The sequence below is a fragment of the Alexandromys fortis genome, unplaced genomic scaffold (assembly GCF_014885135.2).
Source record: "Alexandromys fortis isolate MF-2015 unplaced genomic scaffold, M_Fortis_MF-2015_v1.1 scaffold_3, whole genome shotgun sequence".
Classification (NCBI taxonomy): domain Eukaryota; kingdom Metazoa; phylum Chordata; class Mammalia; order Rodentia; family Cricetidae; genus Alexandromys; species Alexandromys fortis.
Genome location: NW_026067909.1, coordinates 13,717,788 through 13,739,232, shown reverse-complemented (window position 1 = coordinate 13,739,232; position 21,445 = coordinate 13,717,788). Strand labels below are relative to the sequence as shown.

Below are 21,445 nucleotides of genomic sequence, written 5' to 3'. Positions count from 1 at the left end.
GGGGGGGGGGCTGGAGAGATGGCTCAGTGGTTAAGAGCATTGCCTACTCTTCCAAAGGTCCTGAGTTCAATTCCCAGGAACCACATGGTGGCCCACAACCATCTGTAATGAAGTCTGGTGCCCTCTTCTGGCCTGCAGACATACAGAATATTTTATACATAATAAATAAATAGATAAATAAATAAATAAATAAATAAATATGGGTATGGGGTGAAGTCTCACCCTCCAAGACCCTCACTGGCTTCTGGCCTGTGATCTAGTGTCGAGTGTCGATCCCAAGCACAGTCTCTCTTCACCCAACTGTCTCCTTTTCTTCTTTCTCCGGAAGCATGGTAGCCACAGAGGGAGCAAGTGCTCAGAGGGTCTCTCTACAGACTTGGCAGCTACCAGGCATCCTTTTAGGGAAGTCCTGCTCCTCCCCAGCCCTAACACTATAAAAACAAGAGGGAAAGAGGGTTGAACATCCAGGTTAAGGGAGTGACCACTCAGGTCCCCTAGGAGACTCCTATTACCCCTCTTGAGCCTCAGGATTTCTTGACTTGACCCAGCAACAGCTTAGACACAAGGCTTCTGTAGAGCAGCCCAGGTCCTAATGGACCTTATCCTCTGCTAGGGCAGTAATGGCCCCATTCCATCCCAAGTCTGTGTCAGCAGAGAGTGGAAGGTAAGAGAACAGAAAGACACTGGGGTGTCTTCTGTTTAAACTAAACCTAAACCAATTTAAAGTTGTAAAGAGGCAGAGCTTATCTTTTCATTGCAGTATATGACAGGTATGTTAAAATGTCCTTTGTGAAGCATTTGCTTTTAAATTGTTACCTCAGTGAATTCAAATGAGGCAGCTCTGTATTTTTAAACTTCTCCTGAAGTTTAAGGAGTGACAGTCACTTGCTCATTCCAGTATGCTTTCTAACGGTCATGCTTTAAAAACTAAGCCTACGTGTGCGTTCTTCAAAATGCACAGAAAAATAAACCATTAAGCTCCAGAAGGAAGTGGGGTGAGGAGAGTGGGCTGGGGGTGGTAGGAGTGGAAAAAGAGAGGAAAAGGGAGAGGGAGAAAGAGGGGATCCATCAAACCTGTAAGTTTTCAGATGCCGAGCACGTCCTAGGCAAGCTCACAAGTCTTCCCCTGCTTCAGGCCTGTCCATGGCTCTACAGGGCTGGCTGGTGGGCTCCGGGATCAGGTCCCTCCTTCCCCAGGAAGGCCTCTTTGACTTCAGTGCATCTGGCTAGAATAGGAATGTGTGCACTGCATCTGACAACCTACGCCTAACCTCCCTGCCTGGCTTGGGGGAGATGGCAGGGGATCTCTTAGTTGTAATGTGTTGTGCTCGTCCCCAGAACCCACCCGAGTCTGGGAGAAAGGAACATGGAACAGATGTCAGCAGGTGCTTTCCTTACAGATGAATGAAGGGATGCTGGTTTGGTGGGCCGCGGGGCTGACTCACCCAGGTGGTGTGGGGAGCTTGGTTTGGTCAGTGAGGAAATGGAGCTTTTCCTTTGAGGACAGCACAGATGCTGCCCCTTCCAATCACGGCCCACCCTTTAACTGTTGCCCTACCCTGAGCTTTGTGCCTCCTTAACTCTTTGTCTCTAGGTCTCAGTTTTAACACATTTGTCACTAGTTGTATGGCCTCAGGCAAGACTTCTAGTCTCTCAGAGTTAACTTTTGAGGACTGCCTGGAGTAGTGGGCGTGACACAGGCTGGTAGATATTATCTCTTGCACTTCCGAGAGCTTGGGAGTCTTTACCTGACCAAGGTCACCCAACCCCTATTTGGCCTATGGTGTTCAAATGATCTCTGGTCACGCTGCTAGTGTGTTGAATGGGGACTATAATGCTGTTGTGACCTTCTAGCAATAAGCTCTGGCGGCTGCCTCCAGAAAGACTGGAGGCCATGGTGGGTTTGTGTAACTATACAACCCTCTCTTACTACCCTGGTAGTGGAGCTCAGAGCCAGGGTGAGTGAGGTGGAGGGCTCAGGCCAGCTGGGCCTCACGTAAAAGGGTGGAGGCTCAGAGATTCTGAACCTGGAATAGCCCTGAGTGCCCAAGAATGCAGGCCCTGTCTCCTCCAGTCCAGGGAGCAGTAGGCTGTCACTCCTCCCAGGGGATGGATGCCTAGAGAAGATTCTCAGGAGACACACCACATGCTCTCCGAGCCTCAGCGAATCCCTGAACAGGTCAGAAGCACTGTAGCTACTGCTGAGAGAGCTGTGCAGGTAGCCCCTGTTGAGGTGTGAGCACTCCAGGCCTGTGTGACTCAGCCACCTCTGCTACTCAGTCTCCAAATACCTGTGAACTCCAAAGCCCCATCCTGGGGTCTCTGTGATACCCCGCCTCTTCCTGCCACCAACACCCTAGGGATCTGGAGCGCTGGCCTGTCTTAAAATGTAATACCTTCCCAGGAGAGTCCGTCCTTCAGTTCGATCATGTTGGTCGAACTTGATCATTTTCCAAATGGCATGGGAAGGCCTGCTTCATGAAAGGCTTCCAAGAGTGGGAGACTTTGTTGACCTTGGGGGCCAGGTTGCAGTGCCCCTGAACTTCTGTCATGTCTACTCTGAATAGAGCATGTTATTCATAGAGGGGCATAAGGGAAGCGTCTTAGTACATTTTTCTTTGTACCTTCCCTTTAGTACCTTATCCTGCTGGGGTAGAACATTATGACAAAAGCATCTTTAGGGAGAAAGGGTTCATTGGGCCTTATGGTACCAGGGTACTGGCCATTATGGCAGGGAAATCAAGGCAGCAGGTTTAGGAGCCTGCAGGTCACAGCCCTTCGGGCCAGTTGGTAGAGGAATGAATACTTGGGCTGAGCTCAATTTCTCCTTTTAAACAGCCCTAGGAGAATTGACAACTGTGATTAACTATCAAAGTGGGAAGTCTGGGGTATTGGGGAGGCTTGCAAGTGGGGATCCCGAGGTCCAGGACCTCAGCTCTGAGGTGGGACAAATGTATGGTTCAATTGGTGGGGCTCTAGTATTTGGAAGAAATTCATGTGTAAATTCTTTTGACAAAAACCACAACCTGGCATTCTTTTCTAAGTCTGTTTTGTCTCAAAAAGACCTCGACTTTGATCCCATTTTTAGGATTGTCCCTTAGTCTGTCTGAAGTGTTTAATTTAAACAAACACTCTTTCATAAAATTGTACAGTGGAGAATGTGGGCATCGATCCCACTACCTCTCACATGCTAAGCGAGCGCTCTACCATTTGAGCTAATTCCCCAACTCTAGGTGACTTCCGCTTCAGGTCTTGTTGTGACTCACGTCATCACCGGTATTTCCCCCCCCCCCCATTTCCTTTTCCCGAGGCCGTTGCCCCACCGCCTGTTGTCATTGTGCTATCCCATTGGTTCCCTCGTATCTAAAGCTACACAGCCGGGATTGGTTTGGCTCATTTGTTTTAAAAATGCACTGACTACGCGGATTGGTGGTCCGAAGCGTCCGTCACGCGAGGCACTGCTGTTGCTACGGCGTATAGGAACACAGCCCAAGTTTCTCCCCATTTCTGACTTGTTTCTCAGACACCGGGGTCCTAGAGGTTCCGGATCCGTCAAGACCATGGGAAAAAGAATGCGCCTCTCGCGTTTGACTGACAAGGGTCCCGAGCCAATCGGAGTAGAGGCGAGGGCCCCGCTGGGAGGGCCAATAGGTTGTGGGGGGCGGGAGAGTCAGGCCAATTATTTTTGGGAAGGGGGCGGAGTCTTGCCCGAGATTGGCTGCGGGGCGGCCGGAGGGAGGGCGGGGGTAACTCCAGGCCTGCTTGATACGTCCGCCATTTTGGGCGCTTTGCTGATGGTGTCGGTGAGCCCTTTTCCCGCCTGAGCGTGACTAGCTGCGGGTCGTGGGCGCCTCCAGGTAACTCGGGGGAGGGGGTGGCAGCACGGGGTGCGCCGGCCGCGCGGGCGGGCGGGCGGCCGACCGACGGGGGTGATGGTCGGGTCCGGGCGGCGTGGGGAGGGAGCGTCCCGGCCCCTCTCCCCTCCCCCCCGGAATCGGCTGCTTTGGCGGCCCGGGAGGCGGCGTCCAGCCCTGGCCGGGACCGAGTCGCCAGCTCCTGTCAGCCTGACGTTGGCAGCCCGCCGAGTCGGCGGCGAACTTTGGACGCCGAGGTGACTCTCCGGGCTGGGCGAGGCGGGAGCCCAGGCGAGGCGACGAGAGCCGCAGCCAAGTCGGGGGTCCGGGACGAGCTTCCAGGGCTCCCGCGCCGGGGCCTTCCCAGCGACTTCTCGAGGTCTCCCGGAGCTTGTCAACTCGTCGGAGACCTTCGCGAAAGCCTTTGTTGGACTCTGGTCCTCCGAGGAACAAGTTTTGTGGGTTTCTGGGCTTTAGCCGCAGAGTCATCGGAATACACAAAAACCAGTTCCGAGTCTCCCGGGGCCTTCGCGGTGAATCCTCAGCTTCCGCTGACCGGGGGCACTCGAGACTCCTCGGTGTTTTGGAGCTGGGGTGAGGGCTTATTTTTGTGGCTCCAAGTATCTCCTTTTTAAAGAAGCTTGGTTCAGTGTTAACTTGGAGGTTTTTTCCCCCCTCCCAGGCCGTTGCCTTTTTCAGAACTTGAACTTCGAGTTGTAGGTGGGACTTCGAGTTGTAGGTGGGACAGAATGAGTGATTTGATTAGCTTGGTGCCGGGGCTTCTCCACCGCGTGACCTGCTGTCATTTTCCCCCTACCCGCTGTGTTCTCTTTAGGATGGCTCAGAGCTTTGTTTATGTTTTTTGCTTTCCGCCCCGGGGAGGAGGGCTCTTCAACGGGTTTCCTTCCCTTAGAGCACTTGTTAAGGCGGACACCGTTTCACTTTCTTAAGTGAAGTTTACTTTTTTTTTTTTTTTTTGTCCTCAAGGTCATGTTGCCGACGGGGGCAGCCCGTGAGAAAGGGACTTAAGACGGCCTACAGCTAAAATGTGTCTTGAAGTAGTAAGGTGCAAGATCTCTGTTGTGTCAGTGGTGATTGAACTTTCTTTTGGGCAATTTGGAAATTAAATCTTGCTTTGCCACTTTCTAGCCCCGTGACCTTGGGCAAATTTCTTATCTTTGCTTCCCCCGTGACCCGGGAAAACAATTCTGTCCCAACCAATGTGCACGTTAGACCTGTAACTGAGGATATATGTAAATAAGTTCCCGCAAAGCAGTTAGAACCGAGCTTACCACATCCAATCAGTCCAGCAGTGACCATAATTATAATTACCAAAGTCAACTTGATTTTTAAATTTTGTTTATTTTTGAGGCAGGGTCTCACTGTAGCTAGAGATCTTTACTGCTTCTGCCTCTGGAGTAATGGGATTAAAGTCATGCACCACTACACCAGGCTCATTATTTATTAATTTTTTATGTTTTTTGGGTCTCCTGTAGTTTAGGATGTTCATGATCTTTATGTTCAGCTAAGTTTAGCCTTAAATTCTTAATCTTCCTGCCTCTCCCTCACAAGCTTTATGAGTGAATAGAGGCACATACCACCACACCTAGTTTAAAATTAACTTTTAAAGGTTTAGGTACAGTTAGGAAAGCCATGTGCTGAAGAATCAGGTGGGCTAAAAAAAAAACTGAACAGGAAGTTATTTCAAGTTTTTCCATTAGAAGGGAGGTGAAAGTTAATTAAATCACCTACTTGTGCTGGAACAGCGACTCATGTCACTTGAGAGTGTTGTCTAAATCAGTACTTATGTATAGAAAACACCCCCAGGAGCTTAAACAGCACAGTTCCTCTGATGCTTCTGTGTAGTTGCCTCAAATCAATAAGTTCATGATTTCTTAGGTTTTTCCTGGTTTGTTGCTGCAATTGGAAGACTACATCCAGTCTTGAGAGCTTCAGCAAAGGTTCAGGTTAAACATACCTCACATCAAAACGCTGTGGCTTTTTAGCATCAAACTTTCAGATTGTGAGCAGTTTGTATTAGGGATGCAAAACTGGTAAAGTCTGTGCCAAGACTCAAATCTGAAACCGAAGTAGTTGTAGTCCCAACCGCTTTGGATAAGGTGTGCTCAGTATGTAACTTGGGGAGTAAGCTGTGGGTGCTTTGACTCCTAGTCTGCACTTTACTGTATTTGGCCAGGGAGTCTAAAATATTTAGCAATGTCTTTCACTCATTCAGTCATACCTGAAATCAGCTTTTTCCATCTCTATGGTGATACTTACTTGTAACTTGGATTGGCTTATGTACTGGGGAAGAGTGTTTTGATAAACTCCATCATAAGTAGACCCCCTCCCAACTGCACGTAATCAAAACAACCAGCCACAGACTACACAAACAAAAGGAGTTTACATTAACTCCTTTAAGAATATTCTATAGTTGTTTAAGAATATTCTATAGTTGTTCAGAAAATAGGAAGCAGTGGAATTATGACTTCAAGTGGGGTTTACTTAGCTGCTTTAAGATGAATCCTTTGTGAGTTTCCTCTAAAAATGTGCTGTTACAAGTAAGCACGTCTTCCTCAGACCAGTATTTGTCGGGGTTGATAACTCAGTTTACTTCTTTTTTTTTTTTTTTAATATTTATTTATTTATTTATTTATTTATTTATTTATTTATTTATTATGTATACAATATTCTGTCTTTATGTCTGCAGGCCAGAAGAGGGCACCAAACCCCATTACAGATGGTTGTGAGCCACCATGTGGTTGCTGGGAATTGAACTCAGTACTTTTGGAAGAGCAGGCAATGCTCTTAACCTCTGAGCCATCTCTCCAGCCCCCAACTCAGTTTACTTCTATGATCAACTTGGACCTTGTAGTTGGTAGTTTAGATTTCATATCAGATATCACCAGTGTATGTTGATCTATATTTTTGCATTTACTACACTTCAAAAGAGCAAATGATGAAGTTCTTCCAACTCTCTGTTCAGCTAAAACTCAGCTTACTGAGTTTACTTTATGAAGAGGGCAGGGAGTCTTGCCTGGCTCCTTCGCCTCAAGATCAGAGCTGCTGTGGAGGCTGAGGAGCTGCTTTTTTCTTAAAATTTACTTGAAAATACTGGCCAGACCTCTTGACTTTCAGCAGCTTTACATCTTCCTCAAGATCTCAGGTGACTTTCCTTTTGTTTTAGTTGGCCCATGATAATACCGTGTATAGATTCTGGACTGAGAAATCAGGGTAATTGAAGCATATTTCTTTGCCTCAAAGCTTTCCTTGTAGCTGAGGGTCTAGCTCTGTAACGTACCGTACCTGTCTAGGATGCATGAGGCTTTGGCATCTATCCATAGTATTCCAGATGAGATGAAGAATTAGTAAAACTGGGCATAGGAGCAACCCCTTTAATCCCAGCAGTTGGGAGGCAGAGACAGGAAGAGCTGGAGCTCAAGGCCATTGTCCTGGGTTATATAATGAGACCTCCACCGCCCCCCTTCAAGAAGAAAAAAAAATCAGTAAAAGTGATTTTTTTTCCCCCCTTGATGCTTGTGGTGCTGGGAATTGATCCTACGGCCTTACTTACTGTAGGCAAGTGCTTTACACTTAGTTTCACTCCATATCTGCTTTTTAAATTTAACTCTTTCAACTTTTTGTCCTCTCAAGAAGCATTGTTTTTGGCCTTACATCTCCAGTGTGCTGTAGAGGGTAGAGGTTAAACCTGTGGTATAGAGATTATTGTAAGCTCACCTCCCTATCCAGCCCTAAATATCAGTGGTGCTGGCATTATGATCGACTAACATACACTAGAATCACTTGGAATATTTTTAAACCATGGATGGCAGACTTCACCTTTGTAAATTTGTGGTAGAAGTTGAGACTTTATTTTCTCGAGAGAGTTTCTCTGTGTAGCTGTGGCTGTCCTGGAACTCTCTGTAGACCAGGCTGGCCTTGAACTCACAGATATTAGCCTACTTCTGCCTCCCAAGTACTGTGATTAAAGATGTGCACCATCGCTGCCAGCGTGAGGCTTAATTCTTTAAAAAAATATTACATATGTGTGAGTTTGCAAGTGTGTAATTGTAGGTGCACATATACTGCAGCACTCATGTGTGCCTGAGGACAGCTTGTGCAAGTCAGTTCTTCCTTTCTACTATTTGAGTCCCAGGGATGAAACTCAGGTCAGCAGGCTTTGGAAAGCACCCTTTACCACTGAGGCATCTTGCAGGCACGAGAATGTACTTTCCTAGACCTTCCTAGACAATACTGCAGTGCCACTGCCTTTCCTTTTAGAACCTACACTGTTGTAGAGTGGAGATTCACAGGCTGAGTTCCAGGACTTTTGTGGGTTGGGAGCTGTGTCCGCAGTACCTGAATCCTGCCTTCCAGGCTATTTAGTGGCAGGAAGACAAGGTGTGTAGCATGTCAGATGCCTGAAGATTTAGCTTTAAAATTATGTATTTTGCAAATACAACTTTGAAAGTTTTCCCCTTTATCTCATGAAAATACATTGTCATATTGAGCTTAAAACTTAGCAAGTTAGATTTTCCCCAATGCCAAATAACATACCATTCTTGAGTTTATTTTTTTAAAAAAATCTTTTGCCGTCATCTTGTGATCAGCTGTCAGTTTTGTTTTTAGATCTCTAACCCTACCCTCCTCTTTTTAAAATGAAAACCTTTCCCTAGAGTTGTTAAACCTGGATCAGTTTACTCAGTTCTGTCTTTTGAGGGTAGAGGGGAGGGAACATATGGTATGTTCTGCTTTTAGCACCCATACCCAGTTGTAAAGGAGTTGTCTGTGTCCTGGACTCTGATGCAGGTGGAGAAATGTCTTTCTTCCTGGAGATATGTGGTGTGGCAGTAGAGGGAGGTTCTTAAAGTTGGTATGATGTGACTGGTTAAAGGGAGGAGTGTTAGGAAAACTATAAATTCAGCACTAAATGGTATTCTTGGCACATATTATAAGACAGGAGGCATGGAGATGGTTTCTGACTTCTGTCCTGAATCTAAGCCTGTGGTTGTGTTGAGAACTTCAGTCAACCCACCCACAACTCTTAACAACCACTGTACTGTTCCCATCATTTATTACCCCCTCCTTGTTTAGAGACAGGGTCTTGCCATGTAGCCCAGGCTAGCATTGAACTTGACATCCTTCTGTCCCTGCCTTTCAAGTGCTGAGATAGTTGTAAGCTACCATGCCCACCTTAATCTACTTCTAATCTTCCTAAATAATTTTTAGATTCTTTTTATTTTATGTATGCGTATTTGCCTGCATGTATGTATTATGTGCATGCTGTGCCCACAGAGGACATTGGATCCCTTAGAACTGCAGTTGATTGGGCTGGAGAGATGGCTCAGTGGTTAAGAGCACTGACTGCTCTTCCAAAGGTCCTGAGTTCAATTCCCAGCAACCACATGGAGGCTCACAGCCACCTGTAATGAGACTTGGTGCCCTCTTCTGGCCTGCACTGTATACACAATAAATAAATAAATAAACAAATAAATAAATTTAAAAAAAGAACTGCAGTTACAGACAGACATTTGTGAGCAACTGTGTGAGTGTTGAGAACTAAACCCAGGTCATCTACAAGAGTAGTAAGTGCTTTGTACCAGTGAGCCATCTCTCCAGCCCTCAGCCCCCCCCCCCCCACCAGGAGGTTTTGATCAGCAGGTGTACTAATTGAATCTTTCCTTTGTCGGAAATGTATTAGAGATTCAGATTCATTGATGAACAGCCCTTAAGGATCTGCAGTCTAGAGCTTACAATTACAAAGACAGTTAACAAAGCTTTGTTAGTATTATATACTCAGCCCTCTGTATCCTTGGGCTCCACATCTGTGGGTTCACACAGCATGGATTAAGTGTCTTAAATTCCAGAAAGTTCTTAAAAGCAAAATTTGAATTTGCCATAGGTAAGGAGCACTTCACCGAGTCCCTCTAATAAATGTGAGTGTAGATATGCTCTGCTGTGGCCACTTAGAGATCTTTAGTGTCTGCCACTTCAATGCTTTGAGTGCTGCTTGCAGTGGCTTGTGTCCTAGTTTTTGGATGCATTTATATTGAACATGTGGAAGACGTCATTTTTCCCTCCATTCCTTGAATAATACAGTATAACATCTGTTACATAGTATCATATTGTATTGATTTTAAGGATGCAGAAAGTAGCCCAGCAGTGTATTCTGACATTAGTGAGGTATGGCCAGATAAGGTCTAAGTCAAAGCCTCAGGGAAAAGGGCTGGTATCGGTTGACTGACTTTTACTTGTTTGAACTTTGGATACCCTAGGTTGCCAGATGTCTTGTAAATAAACAAATAAACAGGACCTGGTATATAGTTTTGTAACCCAACTACTTGGGGAGGTTGAGGTAGGATAGCAAGTTCAAAGCCTGCTGGGCAGTTTACCAAGATTTTCTAGTGGCTCAGTGGTTTAGAGCACTGGCTGCTCTTGCAGAAGACCTGGGTTTGGTTTGTAGCATCCACAATTGCCTTTAACTCCAGTTGAGGATCTGATGCCCTCTTTTGATTTCCACAGGCCCCCGCACACATGTGGTATACAAGCATACATATGCTCATGCACATATACACATAAATATTTTAAAAGGACTTAGCTAGCATGCTTTTGGCCCTAGGTTTGAATCCCCAGTGCTACCAAGAAAAAAATAAAAATGGTTGCATTTTTGTTTTTCAAAATGTTACTTTGACTGGTCTTCTTGATTTGGGTGTTTTAAAAAGGTCCTTCCATGCTGGTGAAGAGCTGTGTGTTAACAAGATGGATACTTAGTGCTTGAGTCACTCAGCTCCCTGCTTCCAGACCTATCAAGTCTTCCCCCTAGATTCTGTATGTTGTTTTTTACCTTCCCCTGTCTTTCCTGTCTGTTTTGCCCTTCCCCCCTTTTATGCAGTGCCTTGTGCTGTAACCCAGGTTGGCCTTTAAGTTGAGATAAAGTTAAAGTCTCCTGCCTCAGCTTGCCAAATTCCTGTAGGTTCTTGCTTAACACCTTAAGCACAGACCTTGTAATGGGTGGTGCTGGAAGTATGGGGACTTCGACTGAGGAGTGATCTGGTGAGGTGGCTTAATGGTAAAGTGCTTGCTGATAAGCTGCACCGAGTTTGCTCTTCAGGACTCATAGTGGAAGGAGAAAACCAACTTCAGCAAGTTATCCTCTTATCTCCAAACACATGCCTTGGCCCCTTGCTGTCCCTCTCCGTACACAACAAAGAAAATGTAATATGAGTTTTTTTTTTTTTTTTTTTTTTAGCTTTGGTTTGCCTTTTTTTTTTGTTTTATTTTTTTTTTTTTTTTTGTGGGAGGCAGAAAAGACAGGGTTTCTCTGTGTAGCTCTGGCACTCATTCTGTAGACCAAGTTGGCCTCAAAGTTTAAATACTTTCATTGATCTAAAATAATTGCAAAAAGCTAGACTATGTAGCAATTTTACCTAAGCTTAGTACACTTTTCCCCTTTATTTTTTTTTGGGAGGGGGTAGGGGTTCTCTGTATAGCTTTGGAGCCTGTCCTGGAATTCTCTTTGTAGATCATTCACCGAGATCAGCCTGCTGCTGCCTCCTGAGTGCTGGGATTAGAAGTGTGTGCTGTGGCAACTTAATGCATTTTTTAACTCCAGTGCAAATGCCAGATAGTTCACCATTATACCATTGCTCTTTCTATGAACTTCATGAACCTCACCTCATCTTCAAATTTTGGCTCTTCTGAACTTTTCCCTATTTACTCTGGGATTTCTTTTCTTTTCTTTTTTTTTTTTTTTTTGGTTTTTCGAGACAGGGTTTCTCTGTGGTTTTGGAGCCTATCCTGGAACTAGCTCTGTAGACCAGGCTGGTCTCGAACTCACAGAGATCCACCTGCCTCTGCCTCCCAAATGCTGGGATTAAGTTACTCTGGGATTTCTGTCAGTTTTCTTTTCTCCTAGGTCTAAGTCCCCCATTTTTAGTAATCTGGTAGGTAATGGCTCTCTTTGCATTTTGATCATTGAGATCCTTTTCTTCAGCACTGCTTTCTTCTCTTCAATTTTTGTCTGTCTTTCATTTCCTTATAGTATTAGTGAAACTTCATCAGAATCCGGATCATCAGACAGATTAGCAGCATTAGTAGAAGTTTGTGAAATAGACTTTGATTTGGTTTTGGTTATTTTTGCTTTGGATTCAGTTCTTTGTTTACAACAGCATCCTTGACTGAGTAAGTGACAGATTTCAGAGGACAGTTTCCACTAGTGTCAGCTTGATCACAACTGATAGGTTGTTGATCAGATTTCTGTAGGTAGCAAGCCTTCCTATGATAAGATGTCCACATGTTCTCCTGGCTTTCAAGATCAAAAAAAACTGATGTCAGAGCAGTAGATTTGTAGGTTATCCTTAGTCATCAGGTATCAACTCCCTTTTCTAGGTGGAATGAGCCCTTTCTCCACAACTGTTAACAGTGACTCTAATGTAGCCAGCACTTTTGCCAACTTGACTTTCGGATCTTTTTGTCAGTTTCAAGAGCTCTAGTAGTTCTTTTCTCAACGTTTTTAGCCTCTCTTTCACTGAGACTTTAGTCATGTCCTTTATGACCAGGGTCTTAGCTTCATCTACCTGGGGTACCAGTTTTGCAAAGGCCTTCCCAACCAAGTAACTCCAAAATCATCCTTTTGCAGGACTTGGGCCACACACCACTGAATTACCTTCCTTTCTTTCCTCTTCCTCAACTTGTGCTGACTCTGATGGCCTCAGGATTTGGAGCCATAGTCTGGAAAATATGGAATGCTTCACAGGGTCTAGAACGGTTACTCTATTGTTCCAGTTTTGATATATGTGCTGCCAAAACAAGCACCTTTGGTTAGTTTTTAAGAAAGTCCTTTCCCCTTTACTGGAAAGGGAGATATTTACCAGTTAGAACAATGATCAGTTTATTTCAGGTTTGAGAGATTAGAGACTGACATCTAGATACTAGTTGGAGTGGCAGGTAAGAGGGCAAATTGGGTAAGCACGTAGAGGCTTCTACTTTTATGTCCAACTGGGACATCTGTACATCATGAGCTTGGTAGAGTCTGATTCGCCCCAACGGAGGCTTTTGATTACTTACACCTTACAGCTAGTTGGTGTGGACTTGGAGTGCTTAGTGCACTTGGTCTTGGCCAGAAAGCCAAGCAGCAATTAGGTCTTCTCTTGAAGATAGCATATTCTGGACTAAAATACTTTTTTGTTTTGTTTTGTTTTGTTTTTCGAGACAGGGTTTCTCTGTGGCTTTGGAGCCTGTCCTGGAACTAGCTCTATAGACCAGGCTGGTCTCGAACTCACAGCGATCCGCCTGCCTCTACCTCCCAAGTGCTGGGATTAAAGGCGTGCGCCACCATTGCCTGGCTCTAAAATACTTTTTATTCACTTAGGCAGGATCTTGCTTTGAAGCCCATGCTGGTCTCAAACTTGTAATACTCTTGCCTTAGCCTCTTACATAGCCAGCCGAGTTATAGGCCTTTCTCATTGATGTAACTTCCAGGAGGGTTCAGCACCTATGCATTTGGTACCTGCCCTTGTGTTACAGTACTTAACTTCTCATGCAGGGTTTGACATTGTCCTCAGTTCAGAATGTATTGTGGTCAAGAGTGCACAGGGCTTGTGTTCTGGTGCATGCAGTTTTCCAACTGTGACTCTAGTACTGTTCTTTAGTCCCCTACCTGTGAATGAATAGTATTGACTTCAGTGCGGTACCTGAGTGTAGTCACACTCATGTCATTCTCATTCTGACAGTAGAGCTATGTATGTTTCCATACATACATATGTTTCCATACATAGCTCTACAAGGCCAGTGAGAGCCAACCAGAGACTCTGGAGAAGTTCTGACTGGTGGGGATTTTTGTTGAGGAAAATTTTGGAGTATTTATTTGTAAGTTTCTTCCCTTTAAACTATGATTATGTTACAATTATTTTGCATGTAGATAAACACATATAAATGTAATATCCTTTCTCTAGCTGAAGTAGAGAGCATAACTTTCAGGTTTTTGAAGTATGATTTTTTTCCTTTTGCCCTGAGACAGGATATTTATATGTAGCCTTGGCTGTCATGGAACTCACAGAGATCCGCTTACCTCTGCCTCCTGAGTCCTGGGATTAAAGGTGTGCACCATCACCCAGTTTGAAGTATGATTTCTAAAACATTTATCTTTAAAATCTCTATATTGGGGCAGAAGGGATAGCTCATGCTTAAGGGTGTGTACTGCTCTTTTGAGAGGATTGGAATTCCATTTCCAGAACCTGCAAGCAGGCAGCTCACCTACAACTCCCATTCCAGGAGATTGTGACACCTTCTTCTGCTCTCTGCAGGCACTGAGCTCATATGCACAACGGCACACAGGCACACACGTGCCAAAAAAAAAAAGTGAAAATCTTTCTTACTGGCTCTCAGAACCATTTAAACACAGCTCTGTATGTTTTTTTTTTTTTTTCAAGGCAGGCTTTCTCTATGTAGCTCTGGCTGTCCTGGAGCTTGCTTTGTAGACCAGGCTGGCCTGCCGCTGCCTTGTGAGTGCTGGGATTAAAGGCGTGAGCAACCACCACTGAGCTATATGCTTTTCAACTTGCTGTGGATAAGCACAGGTGCCTTGAAGGATTGATTGGTTCCATGCTGGCAGATGATGATGCAGTCTTTGTCTCTGCCTCCCAAGTGCTGGGATTAAAGACATGCACCACCACCACCCTACCAGTCTTTTATGCTCATTTTCTTCACAAATTTTACATTATGATTTCACAGTTCTATTGAGATAGGTAAACATTTTCTTTGAAGGGTCAGTTGGCAAGTATTTAGTCTCTGCAGCTCTTTAGCTATTGTGTGTGTAAAACAGCCTCAGTCAAAATGTGGCTAACTAGCAAAGGTGGCTGTGTGTCTGTTGAGTTTTGCTTTGAGGACAAGTGGTAGGCTAGGTTCACTTGTGTGCTGTAACCTGCAGTACCCATTCATATTTAGTTTTTATTTTAAGTCTAGTGAGTTCATTCAGAGAGTGTGTACAAATAAGGAACATTGGAACTGAAAGTTATACTGGCACTAGCCAGTTTCAGAAAGTATTGTCACTACCTTTGGTCCTGTGTGACCTCTCTAACCACCTTCTTTCCAACCTCCTCAAGGCATTTTATCCCATTACTTCTATGTTACCATTTGTGAATGGCTCCTTAAATAATGTGACTTAATTTTTGAATGTCACTAAACTGTATAAATTGAATCTTTTATTCTGTGATGTCTGTCTTTTAACATTGCTCTCCAGATCCATTTTGTTTTACAAATGGTTATTTCGGGTCTAAGTGGTCGGGAACAAACAAGCAGCTCCTCCTTTACTGCACTTGAGTACTTATTGTCTTAGTAATGAGCAGAGCCAAACCATGTTTCTATTCTCGTGCCTTGCATGGTTTTAGTCTCAGGAAGATAGTAAATGATATAGTAGCCATCTGGATCCTGATAGGGGCCAGCAGAAGAGGAAAGGAGCGGGCCCTTTTCAGACCGAAAGGCAGTGCTTTTTTACCTGAGAAGGGCCCTTTGCCTAGGTGAAAGGTGGCAAGAGGCCAGTACGTGGGGCATTGTTATGTATATAGGTAGAGAGTTCAGCATGCCTGAGATGCTATTAAGTAGAATATGCTTGTTGTGTTGGAGGGAAGATCCCTAAGGGGAGTGGTAAAATAGGTCTGTTTTGAGCCAAAGGTATGATGTGGTCTTGTTTCTGAAAGGTCCCACTGCCGCTAAGTTAAGAATAGCTGTCCCTGTGCAGCTGGCAGGAGAGGCTTTAGAAGTCCGTGGCAGTGATTCAGCAAAGCAGTCATGGCAGCTTGGGCTGAAGGGGACCTGGAAGTGTTATCGAGAAGTGGTTGGAGTCTGGATCCTTCTTGGAGTGAGAGCAGATGAGATTTGTTGGCCAACTGGATATGGATAATAAGAAAAGTAAAGGATGATAGTAGGAAGGATGATGGTAGGGACTTTTGCCTGCTGCAGGAAGAGGAAGACTGCAGGAGGTTGTAAAGGTAACATTAGGTGGATTTGGTCTTGTTCAGTTAGGACACTTTTAGAGATCACACAACATATTTAGAGTTCAGAGGGAAGAGCTGGGCTCACAGTGTGATCTTCTGTGTTTAGATGGCATTGAGGGCATGTTGTGCAAGTACACTGATGGAAGGAGAAACCAGGCAAGGGTGGTGACTGCAGGCAAGGGAAAGTGCTGTTGTGAAGGCTGGTGGGAACCTGCCTTGAATGTGTGGCTTTTAAGGTCAAGTGTGATGAGAGCTTAAGATATCTCACCTGGCTTTGGTGGCATAGAAGTCTTGAGTGATCTTAATGAGTAGTTCCCATAAGGAAGTGTGAGAAACCTGGATGGACAGAAAGTGTCTTGGGGACTTGTCTGGGGTAGAAGGCGTGGATGTCTAGGGCTTTACTGAAATGTGTAAATCAGGATGTGGGTGCACCTTTGGTAATTTAGTGTGTGAGTTAGTTAACTTTTCTACTGGTGTGATAAAACAACATGACCAAGGCAACTTAAGGAAAAGAAGGGTTTATTTGGGGCTTCCAGTTGCTGAGAGGGGAGTCCATCTCCATCTTGATGGGGAGCATAGCCACAGGCAGGTAAGCATGGCACTGGCAGTAGAGAGCTCATATCCAGATCTGCACACGATGAAACATACTGTGAATGGCTGGAGTCTTTTTGAAACCTCAAAACCTGCCAGTGACATACCTCCTCCAAAGCCACACCTTTTCCCCAAACAGTTCCTCCAGCTGGAGAGCAAGTATTCAAACACCAGCCAGTAGGGTCATTTTCAATCAGACAGCCACAGTGTGCCTGACGAAGTACTATTGTGCAGCAGGAACATCCACATTCTTTGCAGGCCCATCCTACCCCCTCCAAGTCTTGGGCAGGCACTAGCCCTGGGCTGAAGAGCTGGCCCTCGTTGCTCCTCCTTGGTGGGAGAGGGTAAAGTGGAATGGGGGTAGGATGGGCAATGGGAGCATGTTGATATTCTCTTTACTGTCCCTGTTCTCCCCAGGGAAAGGGAAGTGAGAATGAGTTGATGGGTAGGGTGTGAAGAGAGGTAAAAGGGTGAAGTTGGAATGTGAACAGGTTAGTCACATAGTGGCTTCTGTGAGGGTGTGTCTGCATTGAGAATTGACAGCACAGTGCTTTCTTTAACAGGGGTTGTGGACTACAGAGACGGGTGATTACTGCTATTAGAGCTGAGGAAGGGAACTAAGGAGGGGTGTTCAGTCATGTACACAACTGTAGCTCATTCCACTTTGCCTGTGTTATGTTTCTGATTGGATGTGTTGCATTTTATCCTTTGTCCTGTTGTTGGAAAATAGGATTAGTTTCCAGGAAGAGAAAGCTGCTGTCAACAGTTTTGACAAAATTGCAAAAGTGTGTCTCAGGGGCACAGACTGGAGAGCTGAGGCTGTTGGGACATGTCCAGCTTCAATTTTAGGAAGTAGTGCAAACTTTGAATGTTCCTTGCTGGCTCTTTGGATTGTAACAGCATTGTATGTATGTATGTATGTATGTATGTATGTATGTATGTATGTATTTATTTAGGTTTTTCGAGACAGGGTTTCTCCGTGGCTTTGGAGCCTGTCCTGGAACTAGCTCTTGTAGACCAGGCTGGTCTCAACTCACAGAGATCCGCCTGCCTCTGCCTCCAGAGTGCTGGGATTAAAGGCGTGCGCCACCATCGCCCGGCTGTAACAGCATTTTATATTTACCAGTTTGGTGAGCTATACATTTCAGGCGTCTTAAAAATAACAACTTCAAACCCATAAACATTAGCTTAATATGTTGGCAGGTAGAAGCAGGAGGATTAAGCATGTTCAAGGTCATTATTCATTAATTGATTTCTTTTTTTTAATATTTTATTTATTTATTATGCATACAATATTCTGTCTGTGTGTATGCCTGAAGGCCAGAAGAGGGCACCAGACCTCATTACAGATGGTTGTGAGCCACCATATGGTTGCTGGGAATTGAACTCAGGACCTTTGGAAGAGCAGGCAATGCTCTTAACCACTGAGCCATCTCTCCAGCCCCCTCATTAATTGATTTCAAGACCAGTCTGGGCCACATGAAACCTTATCTCACAAACTGCAAAAATACATTATAAACTGTATAATTTAATAGACGTTAGTGTCCCACAGAATTGTGTAAAAATCACCACAGTCTAAATTAAGAATATTTTCATTATCTCCTCTGTGGTCTGGACATTCTTGTGAGTAGTTGTATATAATCTTTTGTGACTGGTTTCTTCATTTAGCATATTTTGAGACTCTCCCATGTTTTAGTGTATATCAGAACTGGCACTTTTTCATGTGTGTGTGTGTACATACATACATTTTATATACATGCACTATACATATACACATATACATTTATATGTGTGCATGTGAAGGCTGGAGGATGACTTTGGATGTCTTCCTCAGTTGCTTCTGCACCTTATATTGTGAGAAATCTTTTCACTGAATCTGAAGCTCACTGATTGGCCTGCCAACCCCAGAGATCTTTAGCTGTGGGATAAAATAGACACTTGCTGGGTATTTGAACTTGTGTCCTGATACTTGTATAAGCAGCTCACCATTTGAACCATCTCCTAGCCCTGTATTTCCTTTGATCTCCTATTGAGTCTGTTGTGTTGACAGTTCATCATTTTTGTTTGGGGGTTGTTAGGACACTACTTCTACTGGTCAGTGGAACTTGACCTTTGTCATCAACACAGGTCTCTTTGTGTAGTTAAAGTAGCCTAAAACTGGATCTTTCTTCCTCAGCCTCCCGAATAATGGTGTTACAGGCTCCTGCCAAAACTGGATCCTGTTGGTGCAGGGTGAACTGCTGTGCAAATATGCCCAGTTTTCCGTGCTCTCTCATGTTTTCTGTGTCCCTATCTGTGTCACGGTTTGCTTCTTTTTTTCAGTTCCATCTTTGTTCTTAATGATCCAGCATTGTCTATCCTGAATTTTATTCATTGACCAACTTGAATTTCTTTTTCTTTTTGATTTTATTCGAGAGGTTTCTCTGTAACCCTGGCCAATCTGGAGCTCATAGACCAGGCTGGCCTCGAACTCAGAGATGAACCTGCCTCTGTCTCCTGAATGCTGGGATGTGTGCCATCACACCCTGCCAAAAAAAAAAAAAAATTTTTTTTTTGATTGACTTGAATATTTTCACCCCTACTGCCCCCTATGCTGGAGAATAGCTTGGGTTCTCACACACTAAGTGGTCACTCCAGGACTGAGCTGTATCCCTAATCTTCATTATGTTTTTGGTTTTTTTAAAGATTATTTATTATGTATACAGCATTCCTCTGCATGTATGCCTACACGCCAGAAGAGGGCACCAGATCCTATTACAGATGGGTGTGAGCCACCATGTGGGTGCTGGGAATTGAACTCAGGACCTCTGGAAGAGCAGGCAATGCTCCCAACCTCTGAGCCATCTCTCCAGCCCCTCATTATGGTTTTTAATAAATTAAATTCTGTTCAGTTCTTCAAGTCTGCTGGTTCTTTATTGGGAGTCTCCTCCCTAAGTGTAGATTTGTAACATGTTTCAGACATATCTCCATATGCCATGTATTTGGTAGGTAAGAAAGAATGCCAGCTGCCTTGCCAGTCTTTAGGTCTTCATTGGGTTTTAGCACTTTACCACTAATTGGCCGTAGGCAAACCTGTAGGGCATTTTCTTAATTAGTGACTGATGGGAGAGGGCCCAACCCATTGTGGGTAGTGCCATCCTTAGGATGGTGGGTCCTGGATTCTGTAAGAAAGAAGGCTGAAGTCGGACTGTGGTAGCACTCACCTTTAATCCCAGCACTTGGGGCAGAATCAGAGTGAGTTGCAGGATGACCAGGGCTAACACAGAGAAACCAACAAAACAAAACAATCTGTGTGTGACTCTGACCATGTACAGAACACTAGAACACTCCAGAGTACGACTGTGTGTGCAACTCAAGAATAAGACATGAGGCAGGTCTTTATGAAGGACAGAAAGAGGAGTCCAGCTTTCTCAATAAGATGACAAAGCTGAATGGATGGTCCTCGTCCTCCTTTCATTCATTTGTATGTATATATGTGCATCTGTGTGTGGAGATTGCTATCAACTTATGGTCTCTTTACTCAGGTGCTGCCTACCTTGCTTTATTTATTCATTTATTTATTGAGACAGGGTCTCACTTTATAACTTTGACTGTTTTCCCCCAACACACCCTTGACAGGGCCTTATTTTATAGCTCTGGCTGGCCTTGAACTCAAAGGGATCCACTTGCCTGTGTCTCTTGAGTGCTGGAATTAAAGATGTGTATCACCAAGCCGGGCCACCATGTTTTTTGTTTGTTTGTTTGTTTTTTGTTTTTTTTTTTTTTTGGTTTGAATTTTACCAATTAGGTTAAATCAGCTGGTCGCTGAACCACAGAGATCCCTTGTCCACTTTGGTTTATAGGCACTTGTTCCCACATCTAGCTTTTATGATACTGGGTGCTGGATATCAAACTCAGCCTCATACTTGTTTAGCAAGCACTTTACCAGCAGAACTATCTCCCCCGTGCGATTGGTTTTTAAATTAAGCTCTGTAGTTTCTATACAAAATCATATTTATTTCTTTCCAGTGAAAGATCCCCCCCCTCTTTTTCTTGGCTAACAAACTTGAAAAAGACTCTCTGGAACAAAAGCGGTACCAGAGCTAGTGATGGAGCTTATTTGTGATTGTAGCATCAGGTTCTATGAATTCTGGTGCTGGCCTCTTTCCAGCACTACTTTTCCAGGCTTTTTTTTTTTTTTTTTTTTAGATTTATTTATTTATTATGTATACAACATTCTGCCTCCATGTATGCCCACACGTCAGAGGAGGGCGCCAGATCTCAGTACAGATGGTTGTGAGCCACCATGTGGTTGCTGGGAATTGAACTCAGGGCCTCTGGAAGAGCAGCCAGTGCTCTTAACCTCTGAGCCACCTCTCCAGCCCCTTTTCCAGGCTTTGATACTAGCAGGAGCCATGCTGTGAATCACAGATGCCAGCAGGGGTAACCACCTGATCCTGTCCTGGACATTTTCTTATCCTTCTGTCTCCATTTCCAGAGTGTTACGTGTGCAGCACCTTGCCTAACTGATATTTCTTTTTAGTGTTTTGGTTTCTTGAGAAAAGGTTTCTCTGTGTAGTCCTGGAATTCACCGGGCTGGCCTCAAAGTCACAGAGATTTGCCTGCCTCTGCTACCTGAGAACTGGGACTAAAGGTGTGTGCCATCAGAGGAACACTGTATACATAATAAATAAATAAATCTTAAAAGAAAAAAGCCATAATGAAGGTTAGGGATACAGCTCAGTCCTGGAGTGACCACTTAGTGTGTGAGAACCCAAGCTATTCTCCAGCATAGGGGGCAGTAGGGGTGAAAATATTCAAGTGCTGGCTCTTTTTAGTTTTCAGAGTTTCCTTTCTCCTGCTGACACTTCCTCTGCTTCTGCATGCCATCTACCATTTTCTACTAAATTCCTCACAAATTAATCATGAACTTAACATTTCTCTGGTCTTTTTTTTTTCATGCTTAACTATGGTTCTGAAGCGGGTTCAGTCCTGTGGGTTTTTTTTTTTGTTGTTGTTTTTTTCTTT

At 44.5% G+C, this 21,445-nt stretch overlaps 1 protein-coding gene and 1 pseudogene across 18 annotated transcripts in view; one reads left to right on the top strand and one right to left on the bottom strand.

The window, feature by feature from the left end:
• The first annotated feature begins 3,739 nt into the window (after nucleotides 1–3,739).
• Ppp6r3 (protein phosphatase 6 regulatory subunit 3) overlaps nucleotides 3,740–21,445 on the top strand; it is a 138,855-nt gene continuing 121,149 nt past the window's right edge. For 7 of the 18 annotated variants that reach the window (XM_050137034.1, XM_050137031.1, XM_050137028.1 and 4 more), the window contains exon 1: nucleotides 3,774–3,857. The gene's annotated coding sequence lies outside the window, so the exon portion shown is untranslated. Of the gene's footprint in view, nucleotides 3,858–4,332; nucleotides 4,449–4,841; nucleotides 4,921–21,445 lie in introns of those variants that run through there. The other 11 variants (XM_050137033.1, XM_050137032.1, XM_050137027.1 and 8 more) reach the window with 7 other exon arrangements.
• LOC126498774 (something about silencing protein 10-like) overlaps nucleotides 9,321–21,445 on the bottom strand; it is a 34,124-nt pseudogene continuing 21,999 nt past the window's right edge.